Genomic DNA, 19,559 nt, shown 5'->3' on the forward strand with positions numbered 1-19,559 from the left:
GACTAGATCAATGGCAAGAATATACCCACTATATTCATTAATTCTTCTATCAATTGACTTTTATGCTGGTTTCAGCCTAAGGCCAGAACATTATTGTTACTATGAAATTTCTTGTATATATCTCTGAAGTATATGCCTGTAAATTGGAATTGCTGTGCAATAGGTTATGCACACTACACTTTAATAGATAATACTGATTTTTGAGAACAAAATAATTATACTGTCATAATTAGTGTGTCAGCTTGGTCAGGTGGTGGTACCCATTTGTCTGGTTGGGCAAGTGTTGGCCTGTCTGTTGTTATGAGGACATTTCATAGAATTAAATCATGATCACAACAGCTGCACCCACAGATGATTCCATTTGTAATAAGCCAAGGAGAATGTGTTCTGCAATGAGTGGCATTTAACAATAAGTCCAGTGCCTGGTCTTCCAAGCACTGAACACCATAAACTGGTTAAGTTGACACATGGACTTAACCATCACCCATGCTATGCAAACTTAGACATTATAGATATTAATGTTATTTTTATTTGATATGCATTTTAATTCACTTTTAACCTACAAGTTTGTCCTCTACTTTATTTTACTTCTAATTTATATTTATATTTTGAATATCTAAACCTCTTCCCACAGCAGTTCTTTCCAAATCTGCAAAAAATTCCCCATTTTTCCCATTTGATGATTGCATATTCATGGAACATATCAACATGCCCCTCAGTTCTCTAAATTTTCTGCAAATTAGAAACTGGGTCTAGAATATTAATTAAACAAATATATGATTTCTTTGACAAGAAAAAGGATTCTATTTTTTAATCAGGATGCATATGATATAAAGAATTTTCTCTTTCAGGATTTTTGTAGCATTTACTGCTCCAATGCCCACATACATTAATTTATCAAGGTTGCAGAATGGTGATATTTTAATTCTATCATATCTTTTTCATTTATTGGCTAGAATGGTTTTCTAATGATATACCTCCTTTCTTCTACTATTTGGCCACCATGGGGAAAGTTCATACAGAAAGGCAGGATGCATGTTTGATTATTTCCTTTTATTAGCCAATTTTCAAGCTAAAGATTTAATTTCCTATAGTTGACTCTATTGGGATTTTTATATAAATAAGAGCTGATTGAATTACATTACTTTTTGGTGTGTTTTAATTCATTTTAATTATCACATTTTTGAAATGTAAACTGTCTCCTCTTTAATCAATGTTATTCTCTTCAATTATGAACCTGAGTTCTTTTTGTATGATTTGATTGTATGTCATAGGTTCCTTCTTATTTTGCCTAACAAGATTTCAAGGAATTTCTTTCATTCCTTAAATAATTAGGGATGTTCTCTGCTAGTACCATTTATAGCGGGCAAAACTTGGAAAAAATAAATATTAAATAGCTCATCAGTATACTAATACTCTCAATTTCTAGACAACATGATGTTTGCCAGCCTCTTCTATATTATATCATGTGCATTTTCCCTGACATTAAATATCCTGGTTTTCAAGGACATACGTGATGATAAAATGTGAGTATTCAATAAATACTCTTTGGCTTTATCTTATTGTGTATTTAACAATGGATTCATAGAACAATAGTAACATCATCAATACAACTAATGAAAAGACTTTTTTTGTTTCAGTCTTCCTAATTCCCCATCTTTAATAACTGCATGATTTCAGCTTCACCAGAGCATATAATAAAATGCATCCTGTCACTTATTCCTATTTAATTTTAGTTCCACATATAATAATACAGTTAATGTATGCACCAGCTTTATGACAACATGAGTTTCATCATTTTGGTTGTCTAAAGCTTGTTTTCTAGATTACTCAAGAGGAACTCCTGGATAAATGTATTCATAAATCTTTGAATATTGGAACCAGTCTGATTATACTTTTTACACTAAAACATCAATTTTACTGGACACAGAATATTTGGTCAACATTTTATTTTGCTAAATATTAACAATATGATACTCTTTATTTTTTCAAATAAAGCATCACACCAAAGGTCTAATCATATAAATTTCTTTTCCTTACTCTTTAGTCATCTTATTTTCCTCAATGTCCCAAAGTTTTCTTTTCTTTCATTTTTAGTCCAGAAATTTTACTAATACGTATCGTGGTGTTAATTTCTCTGGATGAAAAATTATCAGGTTTAGGATATCTTCCTTTAACATGTCATTTCAAGTACTTTTTCCCCAGGGAAGGTTTCTTGAATTATAATATAAGAGTTTGTTCTCTTTCCTTTCTTACGTTTTATTCTTCTGAAATTACCATTCCATACTTGGGTCTTCTTGTAAATCTTCAATGTGTCAATTCTCTAAAATATTATTCTTTATGCTTGTATTTTTTTCTGAAATTTATTTTCTTTTATTTCTATTATAGAGTTATGTTTTTATTCATTAACTCTTGAGCTTCTTCTAGTTCACTATTGATTTCTGGGTTTACAAGTGTATTATTTTGACCCTTTCCTGAATTTTATCATTTCACGTGAGTTTTTTTTTCTACTCTGATTTCTTTTTACTTAATATAGTGTTTCATTTTAACATATTTAATCTTTTTTAAAGAACAAAGTTTTAATTTGTCTGTAGGTGTTACTTTACATATATGTTAATCTTTTAAGACAGGTTTATTGAGATATAACTAATATTCATAAAATTTGTCCATTTAAAGGGTTTTTTAGTATATTCATGGATAAGCATCACCATTACTACAAATTTAGGAATAAATTTATCCAGGAGTTCTTCCTTAATAATCTAGGAATATTTTAAAACACCCCAATATTTAAGGCATATCAAGATCATTTTTCCAAGATATTCTTTCAAAGATATCTTTCTAAACTGCTTCATCTGGCTACTCCTACTATCAAAAAGAGTCACAATGCCTAGTAGGCCTCTTTGGATTTTGGAAGCAATAGATTTCTCATTTGATTGTGGTGCTCTGACCCATTTACTAAAGTGACTTGAAATCCTGCAAGTTTTGAGTGGGGACCAGGAGACAAGGAAGCTCTGTACCAAGTCTAGACTAACTTGTAATCTGCTTTATCACTTGGTCCATATGATCCAATAGATACAGTGATGGTTAAAGTGTCAGTTTCAAACAAAGATACTATTGGAAGCATTTGGTAAGCCTCTGTAGCAGAATCACATTACAGAACCTTAAGATTTTGGGTCAAAGCCCTGCCATACACTGCAGATAGCTATTCTCTGATTGAGAAACAAATAAAACATTTTGCTTACAACTATGGTTTAGTTTAGACTTAAAATGTAACCATGGGTCATAAAGCTATCATGAGACCTGAGTTGCCCATCATGAACCGGGTATTGTTCTATCTGCCATGTTATAAAGCAAGATGTTTACAGCTGTACTCCATCATCAAATGGAAGAGGGATATATGACATCAGGATTAATCAGGCACTGAAGGCACATTAGTTTCTCTCTGTCAAACACCGTAATGGACTCAGGTAAATTTCTATGATCATTTAAATGAGGAAGAGAAAATTCAGGCTTGTATATTGAGCAGAATTAAAGAAAATTTTGCTCAATATACAATTGTCACCTGAAAGTAGGTAGTCATAGCATTATAGCTCAGCTTTTACCACATTTCTGGGATACCACTGAGGGACAGTGGTGAAGGGCAATCCTCCCAAAAGACACAGCTTAGAGCAATGCGCCTGGTTGTTCATTTTGCCCAGATGGAGAAATAGACAAGCATTTGTATAGTGATTCATTGGCTGTGACAAATGACTTGACTGTACTGGCAGGGACTTAGAAGGATCAGGATTGAAAAATTGTTGGAGAGATATGGGAACCACATAGATAGACCTTTCTGAAAGGTTTCTGAAAGGCACAAACATGAGGATATTTGAGTACCATGTTAATCTACACTGGGGGGTGACTTCAGTAGAGGATTATTTTAATAATCAAGTGGATTGGATGACCTATTCTACATATACCAGTGAGCCTCTTTTTCCACTCATTTCTATCATTGTCCAATGGGCTAAAAAACTGGCTATGGTAATAAGGATGAAGGTTACAAATGAGTTCAGCAACATGGACTTGAAGTCAAAGAAGTTGGCCTGGCTATAATCACTACTGAGTGACCAATTGGCCAGCAGCAAAGACCAACAATCAGTCCATGATATGGAAGTCTTCCTTCAGGTTATCAACCTGCTATCTGGTGGCAGGTTGATTCCATAGGGCCATTCTGTTACATAAAGGGCAGCATTTTGTTCTTACTGGAGTCAACACATATTCTGGACATGCATTTACTTTTTCTGCAACCAATGCTTTGCCACAACTGCCACCTGTGGACCAATATAATGCCTTTTCCATCATTTGGATATTCTATACAACACTGCTTATGATCAAAGAACTCACTTCACAGCTAACAAAATGTAGCAATGGATCTATGTCTATGGAGTTCACTGGTCATACCATGTTCCCGGTCATACAGAAGCAAGTGAATTCTTAGAATAGCAGATTGGTCTTTTGAAGAATCAACTATGGTTTCAACTGAGTGGATCCCTTTCAGGGCTGGAATTATGTTCTTCAGAAGTCCACATATGTTCTAAATCAGCATCTGATGTATGGTGCTGTTTCTCCTATAACCAGGATTCATGGGTTCAAGAATCAAGAGATGGAACCTACAATTACCTTTAGTGATCTAATAGAAAAAAATCTGCTTCCATCCTTGTGAGTTCATACTCTACTTGTCTAGGGTTCTTAATTCCAAAAGGAGGAGTTATTTACACCAGGAGCCATAATCATGATTCCACTGAACTGAAAGTTTACTGCTATCTAACCACTTTGGGTCTCTTATATCTTTGAATCAACAAAGAAAGGAGTTATTTTACTGGCTGGGGTGACTGATCCTAATTACTAATGGGAAAGTGGATTGCTACTACACAATGGTGGTAAAGAAGGATATACCCGATATATAGTGCATTCCTTTAGGGTGTGTCTTAGTATGGCCATGCCCTGTGATTATAGTCAAAGGAAAATTACAACTATCTTATCCAGGTAAGACTATCAATGTCCTATAACTTTCAGGAATGAAAATTTGTGTCACCACACCATGAAAAGATCCATGACCAGCTGAGGTGTTTAGTGAGAGTTAAGAGGATACGGAATGGGTAGTATAGGAAGGTAGTTAGAAATACTAACTATGAAATGTGGCTAGTTGCAGACAAACAAACTAAAGTGGTTATGGGTATTTCTTCCTTGTTTTATGAATATGTTTGTATATATATACATGAAGATAATAGTATGTTTTCTCCCCTCTTTTTCCCCTTACCATAAAACATAAGTTATATTAACTTTGTGTAATAGTACTTAAGTTATAGATTATCAAGGGTAAAAGTGAATATTCACCAAAGACTTTAACCCTTTTCTGGGTGAAGGTTTAGTTTCTGGTTGTAGACAGGATGTTTGAATTATGTTAAGTAAAAGTATAACTATGCCATTTTCTTTATTTAGAAATTAAGTAAGATTTAGGTAGATATGTATGGGTGAAAAGTCAACAAGAGGTGGACTGTGATGGTTAATTTAATGTATCAACTTGGCCAGGATATGGTGTCCAACTGTTTGGTCAAGGAAGCACTATCCTGATTGTGACTGTGAGGGCATTTCATGGATGAATTTGTATCTGTAGTCAATTGATTTCATCTACAATCAATGAAGAAGATTGCCTTCAGCAATGACAGGATATTCTTCATCAAATCAGTTGTAGCTCTTAAAGCCAGACCTGAGCATTTCAGCAGTCAAAAAGGAGAACTTTTGTCTCTACTTTGGCCACCCATCTTCTTCTAGGGCATTAAAACTTTACCTTCACCAGTGTTTCCAACATGCATTTGCCCTGTGGAACTCAAACTTGTCCAACCCCATAGTCATGTGAGCCAATTTCTATAATAAATCTTAAGTCTTTTGCATATATAAAAGGATCCTGTTGCTTCTGTTTCTCTGAAGAATCCTAACATACCTTTACATACCATATGTTTGTACTCTTCTGTTGTAAGGGCTTTTAAGTACAAAAAGATTTAATTTATACTGGCTCTCCAAAGAGAGTTGTTAATGAACAATTTGTCACTCATTTTCTCCTTTAAGTAATTTTAATGATGAAGTGCTCACTGGGGACTCTTACATTGGTTAAGAAAATGCATAGATATTTGTGACAATTATCCAAGCTAACATTTCTTCCTAAGTTTTTCTAAATTAAGCATGTCTCACTAAGCATGGAAGGAGCTCTCACCCATGCAAAGCACTATAGTTTTGACATTGTTTGAAGACAGTATTTCAACAAATGAAAATTTGCTGAAATATTAATCCTTGCAATTGTTTTTCAAACTATTATAAAAGGTATGAAAGTTATTCATGAATAAATACGTTAGTTAATTTTTGAATAAATATTTACAAATGCCTTTTGGTTTTGATTATGGTGATATATGCTATGGTTTCAACAATGAGCAAATCAGAAATGTTCTTATGCAAAACTAACATTCTTGTGATTAAGAAATAAAATGATTAAATAAGAAAATACATGATCAAGTGCAAGATATTAATCAGTGGCTATAAGCTACAATAAATACAGAGAATATAAGCTAATGAGAATTACTATTTTAGACAATGTCTTCAAAAAGTTTATGCTGAGAGGGGAGCATTTGAATATACGACCAGTATATTTCTCCACATCCTTTTCTATCCTTGTTACTTTCAATTTTTTTTATTTTTTATTTTTTTATATTTTGGTTGCATGGTCCGGGAATTAAACCAGGTTCTCCTGCATGGAAGGTGAGAATTCTACCATTGAACTGCCCAGGTACCCTCAATTTCTTTTAATAGTAAATATTGTATTGGGTTTGATATTGCATCTCATTGTGGTTTTAATTTGCATTTCCCTATGGCTAGTGATGCTTAGCATCATTTTGTTCACTTATTGGCCATTTATATATCTTCTTTTGGTAAATGTTTATTCAAGTCTTTTGCCCACTTTTAAATTGGATTGCTTGTCATTTTTCTGGTGGTTTAGAGGATGTCTTTGTATATTCTGGATATCTAACCCTTATCAGCTATATGATCTAGGAAGTCTACCAATCTCCCATTCAATAAATACAAAGAAATTCATACCTAAGTATATCAGCCAAACTTTTGAAAAACAAAAATAGACTGAAAAGCACATGGGAATGTCAGTGGTGTGAACTGATTACATACAAGAAAACAATGATAAAAGAAATCATAGAATTAGTAACAGTTTCTTAAAAGGAAGCTATAATTCAATGGAACACCTTCTTTTGAAGCTACATGTAGGGGGATGGATAAAATCATTTTAAAATTTGAAGTCAAAGTCAAATAATTTTCAGATGGACAAAATAATCTGCTGTGTTGTAATATTCAACATCATGTAGTCTCTGGAAACTTCACTGCATGCCCATCAGAAAATAAGAGGTAAAATGCATATATAACAACTTGGTACAGTGGTTTTCAGTGTGAATGTGAGAAACGTAGCAATATTTCGAGTCATTTTTGGCTGTCACAACATGAAAGGAGACTTGATATTGGAATTAAGAGAAAAGAGGTTAAGGATGCTGCTAAAAATCCTATAACACACAAAATAACCTCTCTTACCAAAGAATTATCTTGTCTAAAATGTCAGCACTGTCTACTGAATCCTTGAAAGGGACTTGAAAACTTCCAGGGTTGTCTCCCTCACATTTTATTCCTAAAAATGTAAAATAAAACTAATATTTATTTCATCAAATCATATATGTTAATAAAGGACGCTATTGTTTCTTATATTAATCTGTTTTGTTCTCTTTGACACTCATTTTAAGATGCTCAAGGTAGTACTAATTGGTTGAATATGTATCTACTGTCTACATTCCCCTCAAATGTAAACTCATATTGGCAGAGACAATCTTGTTCATTACTGTACACTCAATATCTAATAGAAGAGATTCTGGCTCATATCATGTGCTCAGTGAGTGTTAAATAAATGGACAAATATAATTTGTTGAGCTAATTTTTTCTTAATTAGTTTACAGTTTGGTTAGTTAATAAAGCCCTTAAAAAATGGCTGGTAAAACCTTACTTTATTTTCCGTATTTCCGTATTCTCTTGCTAATGAGAATTTAGCAAGATGTGATTATAACCAAAAGTCCCACAAGTTTAATTACGAATAAAATATGGCATCTAAGAACTCAGCCCAAGATTCCTTTCTTTTTAAATGAATACCTCTCTTTACATTTCTAACCTTCTAAAAGTCCAAAGAAACTGTGAATGGATAGTAAGTTCAAGAGAGAGGGCATTTCTGCCAAAATTTGTGACTAGAATCACTTTCTGTTGCGACATTATTTCTACTGAACCATGAGAAGAGGTAAGAAGTTGAGCGTGTTATGAAGTATGGGAGACAGAAATTCTCCACTTTTTGTCTACTTGAATCTTCATAATGGAGCTTAAACACTCCATCACATTTTGAAAACTACCACTGAAAGTAAAGTTTAGTATGGCTTAAGAGAAGTTTATTGGTTTATTGTCCAAAAAGGACTATAGTATGTTCCTCAGTAGATTAAATAGCATGGTCTATACCTTGCTCTAGTTTGCTACCTGTGGGAATGCAACAGATCAGAGGTAGATTGGGTGTTAAAAAAAGGGGATTTATTTAGTTATAATTCTTCAGAGGAAAGGCAGCTAACTTTCAGCTGAGGTTCTTTCTTACATGGGGAGGCGCAGGGTGATCTCTGCTTGCCTTCCCTCCAGGCCTCTGGGTTCCAACAACTTTCCCCAGCTTAATACCTTTTTACATCTCCAAAGGAGTGCCGAAATGAGTATGCTGGGCTGCTTGGCTATGCTACATTGAGCTCTCTCATGTAAGCAACCAGCCAATTAAGTCAAACATCATTCATTGTAGCAGGCACATCTCCTAGTCAACTGCAGACGTAATCAGCAACAGATGAGGTTCACGTACCATTGACTCATGTCCACTGCAGCAGAACTGGGCACCTTCACCTGGCCAAGTTGACATCTGAACCTAACTATCCCTGTCCAAAGGTACACAGTGTAATACAAAAAGGACCAATTTTTTTTAGGGAAAAGCAAAAACAAAGCATGTTTACCATTTATCAATGAATAATAATATATGTACTCATTGTATAATTATAAGGTGACCAGGTACTGATACTAAGTCTTTAAATTTAAGTGGATAAAATGCATGCAAAATACAAAAAGTGATTGAGCAGAGAAATTCTATATTTTTACTGCATGCTATATATATATATATATATATATATATATATATATATATATATATATATACACACACACACACAAAAAGAAAAGACTGGGGACTACCCACTTCAATTCATCCTCAATTTTGAAAAGCAAAAGACCTATTCAGGCTAGGGTACCACCTATAAAGTTTATATATAGGTGCCTGCTTTATATCTTCCTTGCAGTAAAAACTCAGTGTAGCATGCTTTAGAAGCTTTGTTTAAGGTCATGCTGTTTACTTTAGTGTATAAAAAGTAGCCTGCTTACTTCCTGCTTCTCACTAAGCAAAACACAGCATGACTCCCCACAGAGTTTTACTTTTGTATTGCAGAAGCAAATTCAGAGGAGCCTTCTTCAAAGAAATAAGCACTGAGTCAGGGAACTTGGAAAGAGGCTCAGAGAGAATGCCAGCTCTTCAGGAGGAAGAACACATCACTGTTTATATGTGAGCTGTCTAGATGTGGTGTTGATATTGCCAATCTGAAAGAGACTATACAATTTAAGGCACATAGAAAAAAGTTGTAAGTTACCTTTTGTTCTGGGAAGTCCTTCTGAATTCACCCTGACAGCGGACATTAGCTTGGATAACTTCACATCCTTAAATTCATTGTAAATTAGACAATTGTTAGAATTCCTATAATAATAATGGTGGTTCCATACAGAGCAGCTCCTATAGACTAAGAACTATGCTAAATATTTTATAAACAACACCTCATTAAATTTTCACAACTTCTTAATGACTTGGTATTATTATTATCTTTCTACTTAGGGTTTCTATGGAATGAGATCACAAAACTGTAAGTGATAAAGTCACTGTCAGAATCAGATTTCCTGAACTTCAAAATCAGTGCCCTGTAATCAATAGGTTATAGTACATTCCTATGTCAATCTTACTATTTTAGATTTACCCTTTACTTTAATAAAGATGTCCACTTCAATGAAAGTTATGCAAAGAGTTTGTACAGAACTACTGATATCGTACAGTGATAGACAATGTAATGCAAATAATGATAATAAGTTAACAAGGAAGTTAATCATAAGATTGGTAAGACCACTCAGGCAGCCAAGCAAAATTTGAGTATAGGTTATGTGCACTGTAACATTCTAGGGACTCACAAATCAAAACATGTAGATATAATTTATTCTATATATAGACATTATTAATTATCAGCTACATACAATGAATAGAAACCCTTCACTTATGAAGAAAAAGAAAATCAGAAATTATTATTTATGTGCAAGAGTGAAACCAGGATAAAGTTCAGATAATTACCTTTCATACTTTTAATCCAAATTTGCAATGCCTGGAACATATAATAAATGAATGATTATATAAATGTGCATGTAGCAGCATTTGTCTCTTTGACACACAGCTTGCACTCATTAGTAGGATATGATGTTTTCTTGACTTCTTGTTTCCAGGACATTTACTGAATAATTCTAGGCCTTTCTTCCTATCTCCCTCCTTATTCATAGGAAGGAAGGGAATGTTATAGATACATATTTATTTAAAAACCAAGTTGAAATCATAAGTACACTAGGATTTTATAATTTATCAACAAAGATCATTCTATCATCAGGTTGTAACCTTCCCTTTTTAATATGTTAATCTTAAAGCTATGCTAGTTATCCGTCCTGTAAAATCATCCAAAATTTGCTCTCATTTGTCCTCTAAATGCCAATCCAAATAATCCAGTGCCTTACTCTTCCTACTTTTTATATATTTTAAAAATTATGTACCATTCCCAATAGTTATTTTTTATTGTCAGAATTTATCTTATCCCACTTAATAAATATACTAATTTTACTCCTAAGAACACCTTTAAGAATTTTAAAAGGAAAGATAGATTTTTCTAAGTGTTATATCCTCAGCAGCATTAAACAGAGAAAGTATATGGATGCATATCACTAAGAAATAAGTATGACATACTAATATATTAATTTAATATATTATTAATGAAAATTAAAACAGAAAACTCTAACTTTTGAGTATGATGTGCAGTAATATACAAATTATTTTCCCAATTTTAATTTTTACAGATCCTCTTTTGAGTGTTTTTGATAACACAGTAAAGTTCTTATATTAAAATAAAATCTTAAAACTTTCAAAGCTGATGCGGCACTACTAGTGATGCGTTTGTCATATAAAGTTGAGTTAACTAATTATTATAACAGTAACCACTTTTGGATACAGAGCTTTCTGTCCCAGGTAGGCCAATCTCTATGATATTACAGTGGTTTAAAGTTGTTAATCAGTAACAACTTTAAATAAATAAAAGATTATTTTTTATGAGGATCTGTTAAGTGTTTATCATTAATATTTTCAAATGTGTATTCATTTCAAGATTATGAATTTAAACCGATCTACCAGATAGAGAGAATAATAAAAAACCTACCTGAAGATGCAGAAAGAGAAAATACAAGTCTCCTCTTGTAACTTCCAAGCAAAAATAAGCCTACTGTCACGTAGACCTGGAGCTCAAATTTATACAACTTTGTGAAAGTGTGAAATGCAAACTAAGAAATTTATTAAAAATGGCACTAGATTGATAACTCTGCCTCACATGTGATAGAAACAAGCACAACATTTTTCTTGGGAAAAACATTCCCCAATTAAATCCTCAGGATTTCACATATTAAAAAAAATTCATATTAAAATATAAAATATTTTTATAGTAAAAGTGTTTCAGTCATTCAAATCCTCTCCACGTTCAAAAACAATGTCTTCTGAAATATTCTAAGGAAGTGATGACACCTGATATTTAGAGGCAGGTCTTTTTCCCCTGGTACTTAAGATGTGGGGAAATGTCTCCCTTGAACCCAAACACTGTCAGAAGCATGGATTGTTTAGGGTTATGTGTCTTACTGTGTCTGCAGTGAGGACTGGATCCTGAGAGAGAGGCATCCACTCTTAATGAATGTGCTGTTTTTATAATTGTGATATATAACACTCTCCCTAGGTTTAAAGCTCAGGGTAGGGACCCCCCAAACTGGCTTGAGAATGGCAAAAATACAAGTTTGAATAATAATAAAGTATGGAATTTAAGATCAAGTTTATTCCTAGCACAGAGTGAATATGCTGCATCTGTACTGTTAAAGTTTTCTAGTTAAGTTGTCTCATTCACAGGTGTTTATTGTATCATCATGCTTCAAAATTTTCAAAAAATAGTCCACTCTGCACTCTCACAATTTTCACATGCTCTCTCTTTGTAATTGCAATTTAAAGTCATATAAAGGATGATGTTTACGTACAATATCATAATGAATAGGATAATAAATAAATTATATTAATATTATATTGTAACCAATATTTACTTTTTTTTTTTTTTTTTTTGCATGGGGAGGCACCAGGAATCGAACCCCGGTCTCCGGCATGGCAGGCAAGAAAGAACTTTACCTGCTGAGCCAGGGTGCCCCGCCCTGTAACAAATGTTTAATATAATGATTTTATTGTATTGAATATTATAAAGACTATTATAATGGATAGTTTATATTAAAAGATACAGTGCTCTTTCATAGAATCATAAAATCACATTAGCACAAATACTTTCAGTGCATGATTCCTTCTTCATCACTGAACAAGCTGCCAGTCTTTCAATGTTTGTATCTTTAAGTAGAAGTCCACATTATCACAGGGAGCCATCTCTGTCACAGCTGAAAAGTTGTTAGAAAATCTTGTTTGTGCACCAAACCTTCTTGACTGTCAAACTATTCACTCGTTTTATTTTTAAAACTATTTCCTGTTTTGCTCGCCAAGGTCATATAGACAAATTCACTTTAAAAAACAATTGAGGCCAGTGCTACGGTGGTTCAGTGGCAGAGTTCTTGCCTGTCATGCTAAAGACCCGGGTTCAATTACCGATGCCTGCCTGTGCAAGAAAAAAAAAAAAAAAAAACAATTGAATTATTGGTTTTTGATGGTAGTCCAGTTTTATTCATTCTCCTCCATAACTGTATATATACAATTTATATATACAATTATATGCAGATGCATTTCAAAGTGAACTGGAGAAAAGACAATTATGCATTATTCTGTACCAGGGATTTATAAAATTACAATTCTATATATGTGTTAAATTTCATTTTGAGGGTTGGGATTTAATCCATTAAAATTGTTTTGAATATTGAAGTTGTAATTTGCTATTACCTTCCCTGTTGCTTAATTCATTAATACATTTGGAAAATATGAACATTTTTTGTATAAGCATCTTTAATTAAAAAAAAAATCAAATATTTTAAACCAAAGAAAGGAATCACATTGCATCCAAATTGAGTCTGCTAGTAAAGCTTATGGTTTCAATGTGGATTCTCAGAGTGACAAAGCTATATAATAGGTTTTTAACCCAGTGAACATTTTTTTATTTCATTGAAGCATTGATAAAATCAGTTGCAGATGTAAATTTTGACAGACTGGAATTTAGGGTCAAAAATGACCAGATGAAATTTAGAAGATGAATATGTGACATCACACAAATATTTTTTAATTATATCAGAATGTGACTTTCTTTTCTTACCACAGATTTTCTGAGGGATGCACTTACATTTACTTTATAATGTTTGAATAATTTAACAATCGTATTTTTAGTCCATGAGTAATATAATTTTCCTTGTTTATATATAAACATTTTTATTTTTATAAATGTGTTTATATTTGACTGATAAATGAATATAAAGACTCAAGTGGAATTGAATTTTTCATATGCAATTGTATAGGAATTGTGAATGTAATAAACTTACTATTATGTTAGACAGGGCTGATTTTCTGCTGTAGGGTCTGCTTAACCTATAGCAAAAAGAAATATTTAAATACATAAATGGTATTTTCCAAGTTATTATCAAAGGCTTCCTTTTTTATCATAAGAATAAACCTCTTCCCTTCTGATCTATAGGAAAGGGCTTTCTATAGAAAGCCAATAATAATTGGAAATAATTAACCAATTATTAGAAAGCAAATACATTAAATATGATTAAACATAAATTTATACTAAAAAGTATCTTCATAATAATAGTTACTCTTTCAAAATTCAAACTATCTATATTTAATCTATCAGTGTAGATTTAAGTAGGTTTCAAGATAACGTTGAAATAACATTCATCATTGTTTAGAGAACTGGTATTCAGGAGAATGGCCTTCAGATCCTAATCTATCGGGGGTTTAAATTATTAAAGCTGGATTTTAAATTTTGGTCCAGATGGTGGTCAGGTGCAGCACAATGAAAACTGAGGCCATAATGCATAAGACAAAATGGTTTGTTATTCACAGATCCCAGAGTGAGAGTGTGCCATGAGGGGTTGACAGGAAACAAGGTTAGCTCAAATAGCTCAATCAGCAGGTGAAGAGCACTCAAGCAGAGCAAGAGAGACCAGTGGACCTGTGCCTTTACTTAGCTCAGGGATGGAAGTTAGATTTCCTGCAGGAGTCAAGGATTGGTGAATTTAAAGCAAATACTCATGAAAAGGAAAAGGGACTGGATGTCTGAAGGTGGTGGGAATGATTAACTTATCAGTTTGGAGTGAGGTGTGTAGGTGGTTTGGGTGGTGTCCACAGATGTGGATTTGGGTCTGGGGGAGTTTACACCTTAGGGCGGAGTTGAGACAAGTTGCTCAGCGAAAGTAAGATGGCTGCCAATGCAGCATGCAAAAACTCCTGATATTTGCAATAGTCTGTTTCCAGGAGAGTTGATCTCTTGTGGGCCCCAATAAACTGCTCTTTTCCTCAGTATACACATCTCTAAAAGTAATTAATTCTGACTCTAAATCTATTTACTTTAAACACTTCAGTTGTCTGTATACTTAGGAATGAAAATATATTTGCTATTACTGTATCTACAAATGTAATTTAATTTTGGATGTAAATCAGTGTGTCAACAGATAAGTTTACTAAGCCCTTAATAAGTAAGTTTACTAAGCCCTTAAGATTGTAGCAAAGAACAAAGAACTCCATAAATATAATAATGGGAGCAAAAATAGTACAAAAGATCAATAAAAATGCATTACAAACTCTTTGGAGTTTTATTTCAGATTAAATCAGAATTTTGGATTTAAGGACAGATTATCCTATGAAAAATTTCATCAATAAGAATAAAATTGTTAACAGGTAAATGAAACACCTCTATTGAAAAAATAATGCTCATGTAAGAATGAGAACAATGTCTAATCTTGTCCACTGATTATACAAGTTGAATGATTATATGTATGTAGATATATAATATATCTCAATAAAATTGCATTAAAATACATTTAGTTTAGATGAATAATAATTGCATGTACAAATATGCACCATAGTCAATATTTTTTTGGAAGAGCATTTTGAGAGCTTTGTACTCTGTAATTAAGATTTCTTTATTAAAATTAAGCTCATGAAATATGAGTTCCTATAGCTACCCTCATGTATACCCAAAATAGTTACAGTTAGCTTTTTATATGATAGTGAACACTTTGTCCCTGATATCATCTTTTTTTGTTCTCAGAGCCAATCGACTAGATTCTGTAAAATGCACTTTGTGAGAAAGCAAGAAGACAGCTCAATGATCACTTTGCAAGAACATTGTTCTTCATAGCTGAGTAACCTCCGACTTTTTTGTGTGTATGTTTCACAATGGCTTTGAAGAGACAGCATTAACTTGGCCACATCTTTGAGTTAAGATTTTCGTGTATTTCCTGGGCTAAGGATTTTTCAGCAGGGCTGTTAGCTGTCACTGAGTAGCTATATTCCTATCATGTTGTCCTTTGAAGCATGACTACATGACTAAAGATGAGAACCATATTGCAAACACTGGATTGCAGGCACCTGAGCCGAATTTTGATGAACACTAGAAAACATTGCAATCTCTGGAGTCAGTTGACCCTCCTATTTTACCAAAAGGTCAGTTGGTGCTTAAAATAAAATGGAGAAAAATTACCTGAAAGACAAATGCAAAATGTACGTATAAATCACTTGGTGCCTTACAGTTTAAGATCAGTTTTGTCATGAGATTTACTTTTTCAACTAGTCATGTGGGTAAAATTATACCTGTTTTAAAGATAAGGATTCTGAATTTATCAAAATCACAAAGTTATAAAATCAGGACTTAATTTTCTAAATAAATAATAATAAATTTTTATCCTCATGTCTAGTAATTATATTTGCATTTCTGTTTAGCATTTTATTTCAAAGAATATACAAATGGTATATATAAAGGAATGTTAATTGGATGGCCCACATAAAGCGGTAAAGGGGAAAATGAGCACGTAAAAAGAATGATAGACAATGAATAACTTTGCCGCAAATGGCAACTAATATAAATAATAATTTATAGTTATTCTGCCTGGCCTTTCTCAGAGTTTCTAACAGCTTCCATGAGAAGTGACTGTTTTCTGCAATATGGTATGTTAACAACGGAATAGAACATACTGGCCACGTGCTTATCACTGCAAGCAAAATCCAGGAGGAGAGTAAGGAGATAAAAACACAGGATAAACTCTCCTGATAATTACATGGAAGCAAAAATTGATAGTAGACAGATAATAAATGAGATGTAAAATTATTGCCTCTGATGTTTAGAAGCTAATAAAATGGGGTCATTTATGAAAATGTATGCAATGCCCAGGAGTTAAAGCAAATAATTTCTACTCAGACAAACATATTTACGTCACCAAAATTCTTAACAGACCAAATATAAAATTCATTAATTCAAACACAAGGGCTTCAGACCATAAATCTGGGTGAGGTTACACCTTTTTAAAGCTGCAAATTGAAGTTAACAGATCAAAATCAATTAGGTCTGCTAATCTGCTCACAAAGGTGTAAATCCTTAATCACAATTTATTACAAAGCTGACAGTGTAATTTAACAGCAGTACTTAAATCTCGATCAGACTATTCAACTTTCACAACCAGGTCTCTTTTGTCTCCTTTTTTTTCTCTTTTGATGGAAATAAAAAATATTTTTTGCAAGCATTTTATTGTTAGCATCATAAGACACTTGTAATGTTAAGAATGTATATATAGTACACACTAGGAATTAAAAATATAAGAATATAAGATACATTTTCTATGTTGGAAATTATATTGTTCAGTGCCAGTTAGAATTTTGGACATATTTTATGAGTGTTTGCATTAAATATTTATACTTCACATTTTTCACCTTGAACCAGGTGGTAATGACTTTGGTTTAGGAAAAAATTCCTATTTTTGAAACCATCTCAATAATTCTCAGTATTCTATAATAAAGAGAACTCCTGAAAAGTACTTTTCTAAATGGGGTCAATTGCAGTTTTGCTATTGCAACAGGTGACAAGAGGTTGCATTAGCTTCAAACTTCTCAGCAGAATGATTAATCCCCTTCAGTATTGTTGTGGTTTAAGCTCTATGTACCCCAGAAAACATGTTCTTAAATTTAATCCATTCTTGTGGATGCAATCTCATGTAAAATTATGCAAATCAAGTGTCTTCAGAAAGATTTCATAGAAAATTCTCATAATGGTTACTTGGAGGTTAAAATTTATTTTTTGCTTTAATCCAATGGATATTTATTGGGAATATATAAGCAAAGACAAATTATTCAAAGCAAATATTGATCAATAGTATAGAGATTTCAAGGTCTTACTTTGTTTTGGCAACAAACAGTTCTGTCTAACATAAAAGCATGCATTCCTGCATGCTGTGAAGAAATTCATTGGAAGTTAATTAAATTAACATTTCTGAAAATTCTATCTTAGCCCAAGTATTTTACAATGAGATTTTGAAGTATATGTACTCTGTGTTAATTTGGTTATTTTGTTGTTTGAAAATTTCTATTCAAAATTACATCAGATTAATAAAATAAAATTGTATAGTTTGTATATTAATTTTTATTGGAAGGCTACTATACAATGGACAGACTTTTAGGTATAGGATGAGTTAAGAGTGGTCAAGATAAACAAAGTGCCTTCTGTGGAAAAGCCCACTGACTATTTGTATGTGACTTATGCAAATAGTCACACAAATCAGAGGTATATGTAGAGTTTTAGAAGTAAGCAAATCCAATACAACTCATTAATTGTTTGATGAAAAAAGGGTAGTCCAGGGGTTAAGTGGCTTGCCAAGGTAAATAAATTACCATCAAAGTTTGGCCTAAGACTTAAGTCACCTAATTACAACAGTGTTAAACTTCAGGGCAGGTAACCCCATTTAACTGTATTTTAAAATTCTAGTTAATATTCATTCCTGTGACTATTGGAGATAAAGAAAAGGGACTCACAGGATTTATTCTTTTCTTTTAAGCTTATTTTTATTGTTCTTGCTTAAGAACTAATGTTTTGTTTCGTTTTTTGTTTTTTTTTTAAAGGAGAGTCCCTAAAAAGATGAGCTAGTAATTTTCAAAAAGTCACTGTTCAAATCAAGCTAATGTTAATCAGAAAACATTTTTTTTTTTCTGGAAAAAACTATTTGGGAAAAATATGCCTTCAAGTATTAATTTTTAATTCTCATTTTATAGAGCTGAGATGCTAGAGGGTCACAATGTCAAAGAAGCATTATCCAGACATCAGTTTTTTAATTGATGTCTTAGTAAAAAATGTTTCAGTTAATCTGATTGATTCTTAAGCTATTTTGAAATCATCAGTGGACCTTAGAAAGCCTTCTAAAGAGGATTTATTTTCGACAACCCCTTAGGTTAAAATGGTTAGCAGCTGAATTAAGTACTGTACCTTCAGTGACCTGCAAGAGGAAGGGAAAGAGTACAAATGAATAATTTGCAGACGTGTTGTAATTTATTCTCATTAAATACAGAGTGAAAAAAATGGAGAGAAACTTGGTTACTGAACAATAGAATTTTAGAATTGAAAATGAGCTTAGATAAAATTGTGTCACTAATGTGTCAAGTACTGTGCTAAATTCTTCATAGTTGTTATTTAATTATAATTCTCAAAATGCATATTATGTAGAGTAGTAATATCTTCATTTGACTGATAGAGAAACCAGGGTTATTGAATTGCACTTTCTTTTGCAATAATGGCAGCTGAAATACAGAAAGAGAATTTGTCCTTCACAACATACCCTAGCAGGTCAGTGGATTATAATCTCTGATCCCTTGTTCGTATTTCACTATTTAATCACCTCCATAAATATATGTTTGTGTATGGTTAGTGTGCATATATATGTATATATATGCATGGTATTTAGGAAAATAAATGTATTTTGAAATTGTGAAAGAAACTTTGAAAGTCTTAATAATACTGTGCTGAGTGAAACATACTCTTTTGAAGATATTCTACAGTAGAAATATAATCCATTAAATTTAAGTTAATTCAGATTTATGTAGATTTTTATTT

At 32.6% G+C, this 19,559-nt stretch overlaps 2 long non-coding RNA genes across 7 annotated transcripts in view; one reads left to right on the plus strand and one right to left on the minus strand.

Moving 5' to 3' along the window:
• Nucleotides 1-4,619, minus strand: part of LOC143663555 (uncharacterized) — a 46,135-nt gene extending 41,516 nt beyond the window's left edge. The window contains exon 1 of the long non-coding RNA XR_013166038.1: nucleotides 4,441-4,619. This is a non-coding gene — a long non-coding RNA (uncharacterized LOC143663555). The remainder of the gene's footprint in view (nucleotides 1-4,440) is intronic.
• LOC143663554 (uncharacterized) lies at nucleotides 4,613-16,312 on the plus strand. Of its 6 annotated transcripts, none has more exons than XR_013166036.1 (4): nucleotides 4,709-5,025; nucleotides 9,599-9,788; nucleotides 10,037-10,064; nucleotides 15,738-16,312. It is a non-coding gene; the product is annotated as an uncharacterized LOC143663554 (long non-coding RNA). The 6 variants fall into 6 exon arrangements; XR_013166035.1 differs by lacking the exon at nucleotides 10,037-10,064 and adding an exon at nucleotides 11,308-11,476; XR_013166037.1 differs by lacking the exons at nucleotides 10,037-10,064; nucleotides 15,738-16,312 and adding exons at nucleotides 11,308-11,476; nucleotides 11,613-11,864.
• Nucleotides 16,313-19,559: the final 3,247 nt, after the last annotated feature.

Source organism: Tamandua tetradactyla, chromosome 19 (genome assembly GCF_023851605.1).
Source record: "Tamandua tetradactyla isolate mTamTet1 chromosome 19, mTamTet1.pri, whole genome shotgun sequence".
Lineage (NCBI taxonomy): Eukaryota > Metazoa > Chordata > Mammalia > Pilosa > Myrmecophagidae > Tamandua > Tamandua tetradactyla.